Source organism: Dendrobates tinctorius, unplaced genomic scaffold, assembly GCF_039654945.1.
Source record: "Dendrobates tinctorius isolate UK_male_01 unplaced genomic scaffold, ASM3965494v1 ptg000006l, whole genome shotgun sequence".
NCBI classification, from domain to species: domain Eukaryota; kingdom Metazoa; phylum Chordata; class Amphibia; order Anura; family Dendrobatidae; genus Dendrobates; species Dendrobates tinctorius.
The window spans coordinates 10,748,073-10,765,307 of record NW_027361674.1 but is presented as its reverse complement, the minus strand read 5'-3'; positions in this window follow the sequence as shown (position 1 = coordinate 10,765,307).

Sequence of the window (17,235 nt, the reverse complement as noted above, 5' to 3'; positions counted from 1 at the left end):
TCAGAAAAATAGGTTTGCATCCTGGGTCATGGGTCTTCAAGCAAGACAATGATCCGAAATATACTCCAACAAGCACCCAAAAATGGATGGAAACAAAGCACTGGAGAGTTTGGAAGTGGACAGTAATGAGTCCGGATCTAAATCGCATTAAACATCTGTGGAGTGATCTTAAAATTGCTGCTGGGAGAAGGCACCCTTCAAAAATGAGAGACCTGGAGCTGTTTGAAAAAGAAGAGTGATTCAAAATTACAGTTGAGAGGTGTAAGAAGGTTGTTGATGGTTATAGGAAGCAATTGATTGCATTTATTTATTCCAAAGGGTGTGCAACCAAATATTAAGTTGAATGTGCCAACAATTTTGTCCTGCCTATTTTTGGGGTTTTGTGTTTTGCATTAAATTATGTCTAATTTGCCTTTTTTCTCTTGTTTTTTTGTGCTGTTCCAATACATACAAAGGACATAAGCATGTGTATAACAAAACATGTGTAACTGCAATAATTTTTTGGGAAAAATATTTCATTTGCTGGAGCAATTTCAAGGGTGTCAACACTTTCTGTCATGACTATACATCTACAGTATCTAACTCAAAGCCCACCACAGCCATAGTGAGAGCAGAGGGGAAGTTGTTTTGGACTGCTTATCACAGAGTTAGGGACCAACGTCTGGTGCACTTGTGGAATCTCTGGGTACTGAAATAAAACTTTGCCACAAACGCTACACCCAGGTATGGTTAGGCACACAACAGGACTCCTCAAACTTATGACAGTTTGATAGACTGGCAAATTTATCAACCTAATAGCAGATCCACGTCATGGTCTCTATCACGTGTTTAAGAGTTGCAAGAAGTCTTGATAAATATATATACAGTATGTGTATATATATATATATATATATATATATATATATATATACACACACACATACATTATATATATAATTTCTGTTCGGTTTAATTGCAATTGAGGATTGTGCACTGTTAGGCCGGTTTCACAAGTCCTGATATTTCCGGTACCGGAAAAAACGGTACCGGAGATATCAGTTTCTGTGTGTGTACTATATGTGACAAACATGTGCCGCATCACCCATCAGGACCACACGGACGGCCACCTGGGAAGAAGCGCCACTGTTAGCCGCTGTCCCCCTGCGGCTGGTGCTGAAGCCGGCTGACATTCTCCCCTGCTCTGCCATGATTAATGCGAGCAGAGGAGAATGAATGAATGAATGAAAAACTGACTTGCTGTGACCTCAGGACCGTCGAAGAATGCAAGTGATGAGGTCACTGTGTCAGAGCTTGAACTGCCATGACCTCAACACTTGCATTCTTCCACGGTCCGGAGGTCACAGCAGGTCAATTTTTCATTCATTCATCCTCCTCTGCTCGCCGGGGAACAGCCGCCTACAGTAGCTCTACTTCCCTGGCGGTCGTCCGTGTACACGGAGGAAAGTGTGCACTGTTCTCCGTGTGCATGTGTGTAGGGCATTTTGCGGCCCTTGCATCCAGGAGAAAGTAGACATGTCAGCGTGTTTTGCACACGGACACACAGTCCATGAAAACACACTGACATGTGCAGAGACCCATTCATTTGAATAGGTCTACATGTGTCAGTGTCTCTGGTACATGAGAAAACTGTCACCACATGTACCGGAGATACTGACATGTGAAACTGGCCTTACATAGACATTTGAATGGACACTACCTCATCTATGGCTTGTTAGTATTATTAGTTATTGTTATTTCTTTCTTCTGAATCCCTTTCATTTTATGATTAGTTTCCCACTAACAAGCATAACTGACAAATCTGCCAAATAACTATAAAAGGCCATTGGCACATTACAATGGTTTTGTTTATGCCGTGCTATGCTAGCAAACAACCTTGGTAATTCCATTGCTACAGCTTAAATGCCTTATAGGCATTTAAAAAAACCTTATAAAGAGGAAAATATAAAAGTGATTGTGCAGCCCCCAAAAAACAATGTCAAATGAGAAACAGTCTCTGATCTTATCTCTTTCAGCCTCTGGGCAATCTGCAGTAGGCAGGTACATGGAAGATTAAAATATTCCTGTTTTCTTAAGGACTTATGTGCTGGGTGTATTCTCAAACTTCATGTGTGCAATATTGAAGTTCCATTTCTTTGTTCTCTTTGAATTATACCACACTGCTCCTCTTGTGTTAATTACTTTGACATTCCACCCGTGAAACAATTAAGTTCTTCAAAGCTAATAAGGGAAAAAGATAGGACCGGTGCATTTTTTACAATAAAAAAAATTCCATGGTTTAAATAATAGAGAATTATTATTTGCTAATCTTTCCTTTGCTGATATGAATGCTTTCAAACAATGCACGGTAATGGCTGTGTGTATCTGCAGAATGCAAATGGCGATTAGTGGTTGGTAAACTAATTACAAAAAATAGAAAGTAAGTACTGGCAAGTAATGGAGATGAAATATTTGTCGGTGCTGGTTTATTCATGCAATGCAAATGTGTTTTATTGCTGTGTTTTTTTCATCACCCTTCCATTAGGCAGATTGGGTTACTAAAGGAATGTGCACGTTGCGGATTCTGCTGCGGATTTTTCCGCGCGGATTTTGCTAAATCCGCAGGTAAAATGACTTGCGTGTTACCTGCAGATTTAGTGCAGATTTCCTGCGGATTTTCTGCAGATTTTGTGCGGATTTCCCCTGCGTATTTACATCTGCGGATTTCTATAATGGAGCAGGTGTAAAAACGCTGCGGATTCTGCACAAAGAATGGACATGCTGCGGAATCAAATCCACTGCATTCCTGCTCATATTTTCCCACAGCATGTGCACAGCGGTTTTTATTTTACATTGAATATACTGGTACTGTACACTGCAGGAGAATCTGCTGCGGATCCGCAGCAGAATCAGCAACGTGTTCACATACCCTTATAGTATAAGGCAGCTGGTCAGAAGGTAATAGAGAAGGCACCAAGCATAAATGAAAATAAATCCATGGCAATAATAATCTTTAGGCTTGAGTCACACACAATGTATAAAAAAAGGGTCCGTTTTTCACGGGCCAGAATTGCACAAATGTTTCATGAACAGTATAGTTGAGCGAAACAGGTCGGTCAGATTCAAAAATCGCTGACTTTCGCCAAAGTCACGTTTCGCCGATCGAAACCTGACCTTAGCGTGAGATCGGCCATGAGGTCGCCGATCAGCACGCCAAAGTCGCGTTTCATATGATGCTTTCAGCGCCTTTTCCCACCCAATGATGGAGGACGCACACTGTGGGCAACGCGATGACATGCGCAGCGGCCACCACCCTCTTAGAGAAGGGCATTGAAATGATTGGCTGGCTTTGTGTGGCGTCACAGTGGGTATAAAAGGCTGTGACCGCCGACCGCCATCTTACTTCTGCCGATCTTACAACAGGGAGAGGTGCTGCTGCTGATTCTGAACAGGGAGAGCGTTAGGAGGGGAAGAAGAAAAAAAAAAACTGCTTCTGCTGATAGCGCTTTTCACTGTACAGTTAGTGTGCAGTGAAAGGGGAGGAGTTTTGTTGTGTGCAGCAGCGCTGGTGGTGATTAGGCTGCCTTTTAAGGCTACCTGCTAGCTGCATTGCTGTGTTCACACTGCTGTTCAAACTGCTTTTTTCAAAGCAATCCAAATTTTATTATTTTGTCCTGGTGAGTTACCGAGCGTTCATTTTGCACACACCGTCTAGCGGTGTACGCTCCTCACACACTATCATGTACCGGCTGATATCACGGACAAATAGAAGCTATCTGGGTGTGACTCTGGAAGAAAAAGCACATTAGTGTGATGTCGATGATACATTTTCATGAATTTCAATACTTTCAGATAAAAGTGATCAAAGTGTGCAACCCCTAAATATTAATCAATTTCGCTAAAATTTTTTACATGGATCTTTTAGATGACTTAGACCAAGGATTCAAGCAAAGTCATATGAAAATCATAACTTTGTAAAAATGAAATATATATTCTTTCTATTCTTTATTTTACTGTATCGCGCACTGAATTGCCGGCTTTTGTAAAGGACACCAGTGCGTATTTCTCGCAAGTCACACATATGGTCCTTGTGTAATCCGTTTTTTTCTTGCACCCATAGACTTGCATTGATGAGTCTCGGGCGCAATATGGTGCAAATCGCAGCATGCTGCAATTTCCTCCACACGTATAATACGGGAGAGAAAAAATTGGATGATGGGAGCTGCCCCATAGATTAACATTGGGACGAGTGCTGTGCGATTTTTTTCTCGCATAGCACTTGTCCATATTTCTCGCTAGTGTGACTCCAGCCTTAAAAGCAAAATCAACTTACTGGGGCTGATTTATTAACCCCATTCAGACATTGGACATAACAGTACGCTGATGCTGGACTCCCCCTGTTTGGTACAGGCTCCGGCACTAAGCCCGCACCTTTCCGGGCACATGACAGCTGATCTTTACAGCTAACATGTGCCCACAACAGCCGCATTTATCTTGCGCCCACCAGTGACTCCGTCACATGATCGCGGGTCTCCCATGGGTCGGCATGACAACCAGAAGTCTCCAGCAGACCTCTATGGTTGTCATTGCCAGATTGCTATGAGCAGCACCCCGCGCTCATAGCAAGTGACATTTCTGCTGCACACAGGTGATCTGATTATCGACTGTGTGTAGCAGAGGAGATCCGAGCACTGCAGTTTCTAGTGTCCCATGGAGACTACTGAAGCATGCAAAAAGTTAAAAAAAATTAAAAAAATTGAAAGATATATATAAAAGTTCAAATAACCCTCCCTGTCGCCCCATTCAAAATAAAGCAATAAAAAATATATGTAATACATATATATATATATATATATATATATATATATATTGTCAGGAACACCGCACTGCACCTGCTCACTGAGCCAGTACGCGTGTCCTGAGTAGAAAACTGTGCACAAAGATACCTGTGGAATGGGGCAGCAGTGGTGACGATGCATGCTCCTGGCTCACAGGACCTGAAGCATGTGACTGCTGAGGGTGTGGTCTAAACTCCAGAGAGCTAGGAGCTGAGGAAAACTCCTAGAAAGGTAACTACAGGACAATGTTACCAAGGGGCATAGAGAGAGACAGAAACCAGATCAAGCCAGGGTCAAAGCACAAGAAAGCACGACAGTACCAAAGGGTTAGGCAGAATGGATAGTCAGGACGTAGCAATAGATCAGAAAACCAGAACGGGCAATAGACGGTACAATAAGGACAAACTGTAACAGAGTAATGATAGCCAAGGCAGGAGGTCAGAACCGGAAAAGACAATAATACCAAAACGAGAGATGGCGTACAGAGTGAGGGGACAGACCGGTTAATACACGGGAAACAAACAAGCAATGCAGTGCACATGCACACCAGAGGGTCAGACACACAATCAGAACAACAGTATAGCTGACAGAGAACCCTGGTAAAGAGTGAGTATAAATACCCCTCCCAGATCCAGAAAGAGGCCACGTAAACTTAACCCTGTGAGTGCAGGGCAAGAACACTGTCCAAACCATGACATATATATATATATATTATATATATATACATATATACCATGTTTTTCAGGCTATAAGACGCCCCAGTCCATAAGATGCACCTAGGTGCTAGAGGCGAAAATTAAGGGAAAAAAAACTGAAGCAAAAAATGTGGTCAATGCTGTACTTAATATCCCCTATCCTGGTATATATGGTCCCCTCATCCATATCCTGATACACATGGCCCCCTCATACCTATCATGGTATGCAGGGCCCCCTCATCCCTACCCTGGTTTGCATGGCCCCCCTCATCCCTACCCTGGTATGCATGGCCCTCTTATCCCTATTCTGGTATGCATGGCTCCCTCATTGTTATCCAGGTATGCATCAGGCCGGAGTCACACTGGCGAGGAATACGGGAGAGTGAGAGGCGCTAAAAGCACGCATTAGACACGGACCAATGATTCTCTATGGGGTCACTCGCACCAGCCGTATATTTCTCCTCAGTATCCTACGCTCCGTGCCAATCGCAGCATGCTGCGATTGTCAGCGTAGTACGCCAATGCAAGTCTATGGGTGCGCAAAAAATACGGATTACACACGGACCACACATGTGACTTGCGAGAAATACGCACCCGGTGTCTTTTAGCAAAGCCGGCAAGTCAGTGCGCTATACAGTAAACTCACACTGACAGGTTTAATAAAGAAACGAATGAATAGATATAGACACATAGAATACATATATATATATATATATATATATATACATTCTATGTGTCTATATCTAATCTTTGGTTTCTGTTAAAAAACCTGTCATAGGGCTCCATTATATGTCCATTTTGCAAGCCTGCGAGAAAATCTCGCCATACGGATTACATACGGATGCTTACATGCGCAAAATACGCGACCACACCTTGATTACGGATGACATACGGAGCACTGTTTAGGGGTCTGTCATCCGTATTACGCATGTAAAATACTGACCGTATTTTGCGCAGGTTAGTGTGACTCCAGCCTCACTTCTCATCCCTAGCCTGGTATACATGCCCCCTTATCCCAATCCTGGTAGGAATGGTCCCCCTTATCCCTATCCTGGCAGGAATGATCCCCCTTATCCCTATCCTGGTGTGCAGGGCCCCTATCTCGTCCTAGTATGCATGGCCCCATCCCTAGCCCAGGACACAGGGCCCCATCCTTACCCTGGCATGATTGACACCCATCCCGGTCCTGGTATTCATGGTCCCATAGTTATCCTGGCATGATTGGCCCCCACCCCTATTCTGGTATGCATGGCCCCACCAGAAAAAAAAACAAAACATTACACTTACATTCCCGGCGCTCCCTCACAGCATCCTGCTCCAATGCCAGCAGCTGCTTTATGCTAGTAAGCAGCGCATGGCAGCGACGTCATGCGCTGCTTACAAGCTGAAGAGCAGCAGCCGAAATACTCAGTGCTCTGCATGCCGGGACTGTGTCGCGCAGAGAGCATTGAGTATTCATTGCTCTTCAGTGGCACAGTGTCAGTTGGAGACTTCTGCTGCTGCCGGTGGTCACGTGTACCGATACTTATGAGAAATGAATATTCATGGATTGGTATGAATAGTCATTTCTCTTAAGTATCTGCACACGTGACAGTCAGCAGCACAGGAAGGCTCAGGCTGACACTGTTCTTGCTAGAGAGCAATGAATACTCGCTGCTTTCTGCACGCACACAGTCCCGGCATGCAGAGCATTGTGTATTCCAGCTGCTGCCCTTAGGCTTGCAAGCAGCACATGACGTCCCTGCCATGTGCTGCTTACAAGCATTAAGCAGCTGCTGGCATCGGAGTAGTACGCTGCGAGGGAGTGCCGGGAAGGTAAGTGTAATGGTTTGTTTTTTTAATGTTTTTTTGCTGGGGCCATGCATACCAGGACCGGGATGCAGGCCAATCTTACCAGGATAATGAAAGGATGAGACCAATCATACCAGGACCAGGATGGGGGCCAATGATAACAGGATGTAAATAAAGAGAAATGAATATTCATTGCCCTCCATGCCCATGGGCATAGAATGCAGCGAATATTCATTTCTCTTTAGCAGTGGGCAAAGGAGTTAGCCACTGGCTCTTGCCTCTGTGACCCGCTGCTCCGCCAAAACCCATCTCCCACGTCACCAACACAGCCAGAGCAGGTACATAAGACTATAAGATGCACCCCCCCATTTTCCTACACATTTTTGAAGGAAAAAAGTGCATCTTATAGTCCTAAAAATTCGGTACACATATTTGGTATCACTGTATTCAGAATCGCCCAATCTATCAATATATAAAAAAGAATTAACCTGATCGCTAAACTGCATAACGAGAAAAAAAATTACAAATGTCAGAATTACTTTTTTTGGTTGGGATCATCATCTCCTAGGGACCCTCTTGTCACAGAGGACTGGTCACCCGATCAGGGGCTTCCAGTTTCTGCTTTTTCTGCTTGTCCGTCTGATGTGGGCTTTTGTTATTGATCAAAAGATTGTATCTACACCAAAATGGTATCAATAAAATCATTAGCTCAGCGCACAAAAAAAAAGCACTTACTCGCCTAGAGACGCTACAGGTCTCAGAAAGAGGCAACATTTTTTTTTTTTTACCAAAGTTTGGATTTTTTTCCCACCACTTAATTAAAAAAGAACCTAAACATGTTTGGTGTATATGAACTCTTAATGACCTGGAGAATTGTAATGGCAGGTCACTTTTAGCATTTAGTGAACATGGTAAAAAAGAAACAACTGTGGAATGGCACTTTTTTTGCAGTTTCACTGCACTTGGAATGTTTTTCCCGTTATCAAGTACATGATATGTTAAAACCAATGGTGTCCTTCAAAAGCACAACTTGTCCCGCAAAAAACAAGCCCTCTCAAGGTCATTTTGACCGAAAAATGAAAACATTGCTCTGGGAAGAAGGGGAGCAAAAAGTGAAAACGAAAAAAACTGAAATACCTCTGATCGTTAAGGGGTTAATCTCGTGTAATACTTAGAAATGCCTATATGCCTATGATGATGTTAGTTCACGTCACAAGACCTGAGGTTGGGTCTGGTATTGAGGACCGAATACAGACCCTAAAATATTCTTCTTGTGTAAAGGCACTGAACAATCTGGAAAAAGTGTTACATTTACGAAGACGGTTCATGTTAGATGATACATTTATCACATCTTTTCAGGCTTTCAACTGGCAACCAGCTGGTTACCACAAATCTGGATTTTGCAAGGAATAGATTGGATAGGTCCACCGTGATGGGAACTTCTTTTTCAAAATGGCTTTCCATTTTGACTATCAAAACCCCTCTCAATTGTCCATATGTCAATGATTTTTATACCAGTAGCTCAAGCGTGATCTTGTAACCTCAAGGGACACAACGCAGGATGATGTAGAGCATGTTGAAAATTTTAAAGAATTGTGATTTGCAACAATGTTTATATATAACTGTCTTAAGAAAAGGGACAGATGTCTATGGTGGCATCAAACACAGGAAGGCAGAAACTAGCAGATTCATATTTGTAATTAGGAACAACCAGTTAGGGCCGCAATACACATTCGATGAAAATGGGACAAAGGAGAAACATTTGTCGATGGCCCAAAACGCATCTAAAATGGCCAATACTGCTTTTTTTGTGCTGATAATGCAGCCAACGCTGATCATCAACAAAAAGTATCCAACAAGATAGACTGGCGTTTTGGCCATTTATGAATATTCATGGCAGCTCAAGGCTCAGTGGTTAGCACTGTTGCTTTGCAGCGCTGGGGTCCTGGATTCAAACCTCATCAAATACCACATCTGCAAGGAGCTTGTATTTTCTCCTTGTGTATACTTGGGTTTCCTTTAGATTCTCTGGTTTCCTCTCACACTTCTAAGACATACTGATCGGCAATCTAGATTGTGAGCTCAACTGGGGATGGTGGTGGCAATGAATATGACAGTGCTGCGGAATATGATAGCGCTATATAAGTGATGCAAACTAATAATAATTGACCATTCGCAGGTTGAAACTATTGATTATTCAAATCACAGAACCAGCCAAAAATTGTTCTTTTTGGTCAAAATTAGCCATTGTATTTTGGTTTCTGGGTTCCCTTGGAGTAAGGCTGCATTCAAACATACATTTTATATCGTCCATGTCTCGGCTGCTTTACCCAGTCTAACTGAGGGTCTTTTGATCTGAACTATAATTTGGACTTAGGGTATGTGCATGTAAGCAGGTTGTGGGATGCATTGATGGGCAGGGACAGAGCAAGGGTTAACAGTATTTAATAAACAGGGAATACTTCACACAGGGAGGCAATGAGATACACAAAGGGGTAAACAATATAAATGGCAAAAGGATATGGTGAGTTGAAGAACAACAGTACAGATCACGGCAGTTCCCATAAAAGTCACTGGTTCCTAAGTCCATGAAGTGAATAGCGCCGACAACGGCTGGTGCGGTGTCTTTTTCAATATAGTTCTGTGGGCAACAATATCCAGTCTTCTTTCAGCAGTTGTCGGTCTCCGGTACCTTCCACTGTGCCCTAGTACATATGCTGCAGTGGCTAACAAGGGTACGGGCCACAGTCCTGTACGAGCCCAATGTGGCTCTGCTAATATACTCTGGTGAAGTCAGGGCATAAGTGTCTGGGCAAATATTCGCTGGCAACGTCAGGGTGTAGATAATGGTCACGCACCCGGTCTCTTTCAGGTGGCACTCACACGGTACTCATGGACACTTAGTGTACGACGCCTTTCTCTCTGGTAGTCATCGGACATACACTGCAAGTTCCTCTCCCTCTCTGGTTCCCGACGCTGGCCTGCACGAAGCTGGTGCTCCCCAGATGGAGCATTCCTCTGCCTGGGTGCTGCTGCTGCTTCTCTGGCAGCGGTCACTCTCTGGACTGTTGCAGAACGATGGGCAAAACGCAGCACGCCATCACTGGATGGTAAGGCCCTGCCTCAGCGCCGGTAGTCGGTGGTGGGGGAAGGGGAAGCAGAGTGCACCGCTCGCTGCTCTGCACACTGCTCTGCGTTCGCACCAAACTGACCTGCTGCACGCGCTTTTCTCTTTTATCCCACCTGCGCGCTTTCTTCCTGTCTCTCCCCGCCCTACTGGGTCTGCAGGAAGGTCCCAATGGCTCAAGCTTCCCTCAGGCAAAAGAGGAAGGTTTGCCTCACTGAAGCTTCCCCCCTGGAACAGGGGACGCAGCCTCTCCAGTTCCAGACCCGGCATGCAGATACCCGCGGTCGGTCGTCCCTCTTACATGCACATAGTGTCTGACTGTAATCCATTTGGAAAAGTGCTGCAAAACATGAAAACAATACACAGCGATGTCAAAAAGTTATTGCTGTCCGTGTGTTCCACTTTATGTCACTTCTTTTAACCACTTCAGGATTCGACCACCTTAAGGCAGTTAAGAATAGTAGTAGCTTGCATTTCGGTCCAATGCTTCATGGGGTTGGCGAGGGGATAAATTAGGCTTTAACAGGAGCACAGCAAGGTTGGAGACTCGGGCTTCTCTACCTTCAAGAGAACCCCTGGGACAGGTATAGCTAGGGTCCCAGCTCTATGGACCTTTGAGGCCCCTCTCCATTACTGAAGACCATCACTGCGTGGCAGTTTATGCACCAATTAGCCAACTGTGATTTATTTCATTGCCTTTTATATACTACAATTTTTGTCTCTTAGTATGTCATGCTTTAAATAAAACAACTATGTTTTGGAAACTATTCGTTACTTGTAATTGATAAAACTTTATTGATGACGTTATGTGCGGATTAAATGTGGTTTTAGTGCATTTTTGCTCTGATGGGCACTAGATTTCTACAAATCTCATTCACTTTGCTGGAACTGTAATACGCTGTGTTTTTTGTGCAGAGTGTTTTTTCTCCCCTTCAACCTTTCTGTAAGACACTGTATTTATCATCTGCAAGGAGTTTGTATGTTCTCCAGGTTTTTGCATAGGCTTTCTTTGGGGTCTCCGGTTTCCCTCTCACACTTCAAAGACCCAGTGGAGACAATGATGATGATAACTGTGGAATATGAATGCGCTATTTAAGTAAAGTAAAATAAACAAGTGTTAAAAATAAATATCCGAAAGAAAATGGAAGAATAAAGCGTATCACAAAAAGAGTAAATGCACTTTGCCTATAGTTTATTATTCTGAATATGGGCTGTTATGCAGGCGGGCAACGTGCAATCATTTGTGCTCATACTTAATGCGCTAGTGTGTGGGTTATCATGGATAAAGGCTCTTGCGCAAATATTTTATGATTTTTATCACCGCTAACATCTGGACTATATTAGAGCGGGCTTTGTTTGGTGCAAATACGTGGTGCATTAAAACACACACGCCAGCATAGATATTCATACATCCGTGTATTCACTCTGTGTACCCTATGTACATATACTTTCTGCTGATTTGTGATATTTTTGTGAATACTGGATGTATTAGGCACATTGCACTTAGGTATGCATATAGCACTTTGATTGCCCTTTGTAGCACATCACTGTGGTAATTGCTCCTTTTTTAGTATAAACGGATCACTGTCTTTATTTTGGACATGTATACTTTTAGTCATATGCCTTTTGGGATACACCTAATTAAAGGTGTTACCCTGTCCATTTATTTTCTCCCCTTTTTTTAAGGGTTTTCTTAGGAGCTCTGTGGCGCACATGCGCTTATGTTACATTACTGCTGATGTGCTTCATTTTGCATATGTGCATTTTTTCTACTTTTATATATGTCATTTTCATGCAGCCCTTTCTGATTTGTGCATTATAACTGGGTGGTGTTCACACCTGTATGTCTCTTCTCCTTTTGTTTATGCTATATGGACATTAATAAAATTTATTGCATTTACTCTTTTTGTGATACGCTTTATTCTTCCATTCTCTTTCGGATATTTATGGTATTAGGAAGGGCGGTAAATATAGTGCCCGCTTTAGGACTTATATAAGTGTTAAAAATAATTGCTTTATAATCTGAACTGAAAAACAGAACCAAATACGCAACATCTAAATATAGCTTCACATTATAAGGAATAAAATAAAAGCAAGGATGGTGTTTTCAATAGTGATCATAGACCAGGAATGCTTTGTAAGGCAGTCTACACAGGAAGTCCACTGCGGCTAACACGGCCATAGACCTTCAGTTTTGCCAGAGATCTGCGCTGTGGCAACCTCTGCATTTAAAGGGAACCTGTCACCCCCCTAGGGCATTTTTAATTGAAAGAGCCACCTTCAGCAGCACTTAGGCTACTTTCACACATCCGTCTTTTTGAATCCGGCACGATGCGGCGAAAAGTGTGAAAACTGGATTCGGAATTGGATCTGGTTTTGCCACACAGAAAGTAATGATCGCCGCATCGTGCCGGATGTACATGCGGCGGCACCGGTTATTTCCGGATACGGCAAAAATGCGCCGTCCTGCGTCTGCAAAAAACGTTCCCTGCAACGTTTCTTTGCAGCGCCGGAACAGCTTTTTAAAGTGCGCATGCCCGGACACTGTGAGATTTAACCCCACAAGTGCCCGGCAAGCGCAAGTTCTCGTTCTCTCTCTCTCGTTCTCGCTCTCTCTCGTTCTCTCTCTCTCTTTCTCTCTCATTCTCTCTCTCCTTCCTCCATACCTTTCTTTGCTTTCTTTGTCTGCCTCGCTCGCCCCTCGCTCTCTCCGAATGGCTCTCGTCGCTGCGGCTCCGCTCTCTACAGCTGACTCTCGTCCCCCGGTGCTGCGACTCCTTTAAATAATATCCAAGCCGCATCAGGCGATGCATCCACATCCGGTGTCACAACTACAGGCCGGATCCGGCGGGACGGCTTTTCGCCGCACGCCGCCGGAACCCTGACGCCGGATGTGTGAAAGAAGCCTAAGGCTGCATTCTGTGAAGGTGGCGCTCTTCTGTTTCAGACCCCCATTAACGGCGAAATATTGACTTTCATAACTAGGTCCTCATACCTGGATTCTGTCACAGAGGTATGGTGTGTCCCTCCGTTTAAGCTGCCTCCCAGCTGTCCATCATCGCTGTGTTGAGTCCCTGTCCTGCCGACTCCTGTATTGTTGTTTGCTTTACATGCCGGAGAGCGCCTGCGTTGTTTCAAAAGTTCTCGGGCATGCGCAGTGCGCGCTGCCCGGGAACTGACATCAGGCTATCAAGCCTGCGTGTTTTGGAGCCCCCCGATTCTCAGCCCCGCAGTGTAAATACTTCTGTAATGTTGTTTTTTCTTTCCCAAGATGAATAGGGAATGTGTCCCACAGTGAACTATAATGTTGCCTCATCAACAGTAAACTCAAAGCATTACATATGTGAAATGGCAGATGTTAGGGCCCCATTACACGCTTCAATGTCCCAGCGATCCTACCAACGATCCGACGTGGATGAGATCATTGGGACATAGTTAGCTGATCGCTGGTGAGCTGTCACATAGGCAGACTCACTAGCGATCAGGACCAGCGAGCACGCTGGTATCCAGGGTAAACAGCAGGTAACTAAGTGCTGTGCAGCGCTTAGTTACCCGCTGTTTACCCTGGATACCCAATCAGGACCAGAGAGCATGCTGGTATCCAGGGTAAACAGTGGGTATCTAAGCGCAGCGCGGCACAAGTTTGAAACTTGTGGCAGCAAATCCATGCATGGATTAGTCCTATTGTCATTAAATTGTGCTAATCGATGACTTTTCCATGTGGAATCTGCAAATAAATGCTGAGCATTTTCATTACTTTTGTTCTGTTGTATACCAATACTGTGTAAAATATCCTACTCATCTGCATTAGCTGCTAAATGTTAGCAGATTAAGTCAGAATTTATGCACAGAATACTTTGTGTTGGTAGTTCTTAATATCTTTGCGAAGCATGGTTGGAGCGCCCTCACATGCCAGGGCAATGGGGTACTCGGTACCGGGCCGGTTGATCTTCTCAACAGGAGTTGTCACGGCTGCGGTGACCCGGTCCGTGGCCCTGGGGCTCAGTTGTAAAAGGGGGTTGTTTCAGTGTGCTTATGGTGATGAAAGTTTATAAGTGATTCGTGACGCCACCTATGGTGTTCAGCAATGAAGATGTTAAGCCGACGCTGCAGACAGATCCTCTGGGACAGATAGTGGGGTGCAGCAGTGATGTTATAGCCCTCCACAGGCAGGGCAGTAGTCCCAGGGCAGTGTAGGTGAAGTGACACGTAGATGGTGTAGTGTCAAGCGCAGGGGATGTAGTAGTGCTGAGTAGGTTGACGCAGGAATAAGTGGAGGACACCAGGCATGTAGTTTCAAAGCTTTACTCACAGTCTGTTGTGGTACAGGTGCCCGCATCTGTGCCGTGTCCTCCGGGTCAGGAGCTCAGTCAACCTCCAGGCAAGATGAAGTACTCCCTTCCAACACTCCGCCAACATGTGCCTTTTCTGAACGTCTCCTCTTATAGCGCCTTTAATATGAAGTACTCACAGTACTGAGTTACACTGGGGTTCCTCCTGTCCGATGTTCTTATGAACTCTACTTGTACGGCAGACAGCTGTAGCCTGCTTTGGGGACTCCTTGCTACTATGTCCCGGCTCACTATCGTTGCTGTTGTGCCCCCAAGTCTTGTGTGGGAATAAAGTCGTGACTACTTCTATTCCTCCGGTGTCTGCTGCAGGACCATTAGTATCCATACAACCTCGGGGACCGACCCCGGCCTTGCGCTGTGGACTTGAGAAGGGTTCTCCTCCAACCCTAATCCTTAGCCCTCCTTTTCTCCTTACATTCCGTACAATCCTTTCTTTCATATGGAGAATCAGGCTTTCGTTCTAATGTCTCTTCCTGTTATGAGTGGTGGAACGCACTAAATAAAATTAAAATAAAGTACATTCACCGCTCGGGGTCCACCGTGCGGTAGATGACAAAACCGCTGCTGAAAAAGGCAGGGCACTCAGGCGGTGATGTGCACAGGACTTTAGCTGCAGTCAGTGCACCAAAGCAGACTCTGTTATATGCACAGAGCTGCTAACACAACATAAATACCGCTGAATCTGTTTAGGGTCACAGACTTCAGCGATGTGGACACGTTATTAAAGGTCACAGAAATAGCCTTAAACAGCAGGACTATCCCCTCTAGACCTACCGTAAAACTTAAGGTACGAGGTGTCGCAACTGCGAACACCCGGGAGGCTGTAACCGCAGCGCGGCGTGAGCAGAGCCGCAAGCAAGGCGCTGCAAGGACGCTGGCGCAATGCAGGACGCTTAGCTGCTGCAAAAAGTATGGCTGGAGCGCGCTGGCGCTAGCGCTGCTACTGGCGGCTGCCCAATCACTCACACAATCGTAATGTCAGAGGGAAGGGGTTTCATAATAAGTCATCCACCAGTCCAAGCATCCATTACCATACACACAGCAGCAGTATGAAAAATACTAGCGCATGGCGGAACGGCCATGCGCACTTTTTATAGCGTACGGGACCTGCCGGAAATCTCCAGAGCCCTGAGCATAACCAATGGAATCAGGAGCAGGACCTGAACACCTGACTCCTGAAGTCCAATGGGAGCTCATCCCATGAGCATGCTCAGAAGAAGGGACGAAGGACTTAGCCTCTGGAGACAAAAGTGAGGATCTGTGTTCCTGCATAGGTATTGTGGACACCAGATTCCTAACACTTCCCTGTGCCAGCTGACCCAGATCACTGAGGTTGGCTGCCGCACTTCCTTCCTCCATCCCTCTCAGGGGATCTCCTCTCACAGACTCACTCCCTCTGTCAAACTGACTGCCTGACTGACTAAATCCTAAACTCTTCCCGCTATTTTGAGCGCAAACTAAACTCCACCCACCTCCCAGCACGCTTCGTGTTCCAAGCAGGGAGCCACCAAAGGGTGCTTTGCTACACTACTATGTTGTGTGGGATGCAGGTGTTGGAGCGTGGTCAGGTGTCTCCACCTTACCTGGATGGTGGGGTACCACACCTCAGGAGGAGGTGCAGTACCTCTGTGACGACTGAACCCTCAGGGGTGCCACATAGACATGCTACTTTTGTATGTATGAATATCTGTCTCCTCCTTTAACACTGAAATTACAACACAAAGAAGGAATAGCCATCTATATATATGTAAAAATGAGTGTATGTATCTGTGTGTATGTATATATATATCTAATATATCTATTTCATAGGCATATCTTCTTGACCACAACAGGTTACACTGCCTGTGTTGCCCATAGCAATCAATCACTAAGCATCTTTCATTTCACCAGAGCTGTTTAAGAAATGAAAGCTGTGCTGTGATTGGTTGCTATGAGCAACAGCTTTCCCGCTCCACAACACCTCAGCAGACACTGACCGGGTGGGAGAAATTTAGCATCCCTGGGAACATAAGCTTCCAGCCAATGTCTGCTCCCCAAAAAAGGAGCAGAGAGCACATAACAGAAATGAATACACCCCCTCCTCTGTTACTGCCAGGTTCTATTGTTACTGGAGTAGAAAATTGCATCATCAGCTGCCGCACACAAAGCCATACTGCAAGGTTACATAACAGCACATCTTCAGGAACTTCCTGCTCAGCGCCTCCCGGCTCGGGACTATGGGATGGAGGATGCGTGATGGGTATATGGACACAGGACTATGGGATAGAGGATGTGTGATGGGTATATGGGCACTGGACTATGGGATAGAGGATGTGTGATGGGCATATGGGAACAGGACTATAGAATGGCGGATATGTATGATGGGTATATTGGCATGGGATTATGGGATAGAGGACGTGTGATGGGTATATGGGCACGTACTATGGGATGGAGGATGTGTATGATGGGTTTATGGG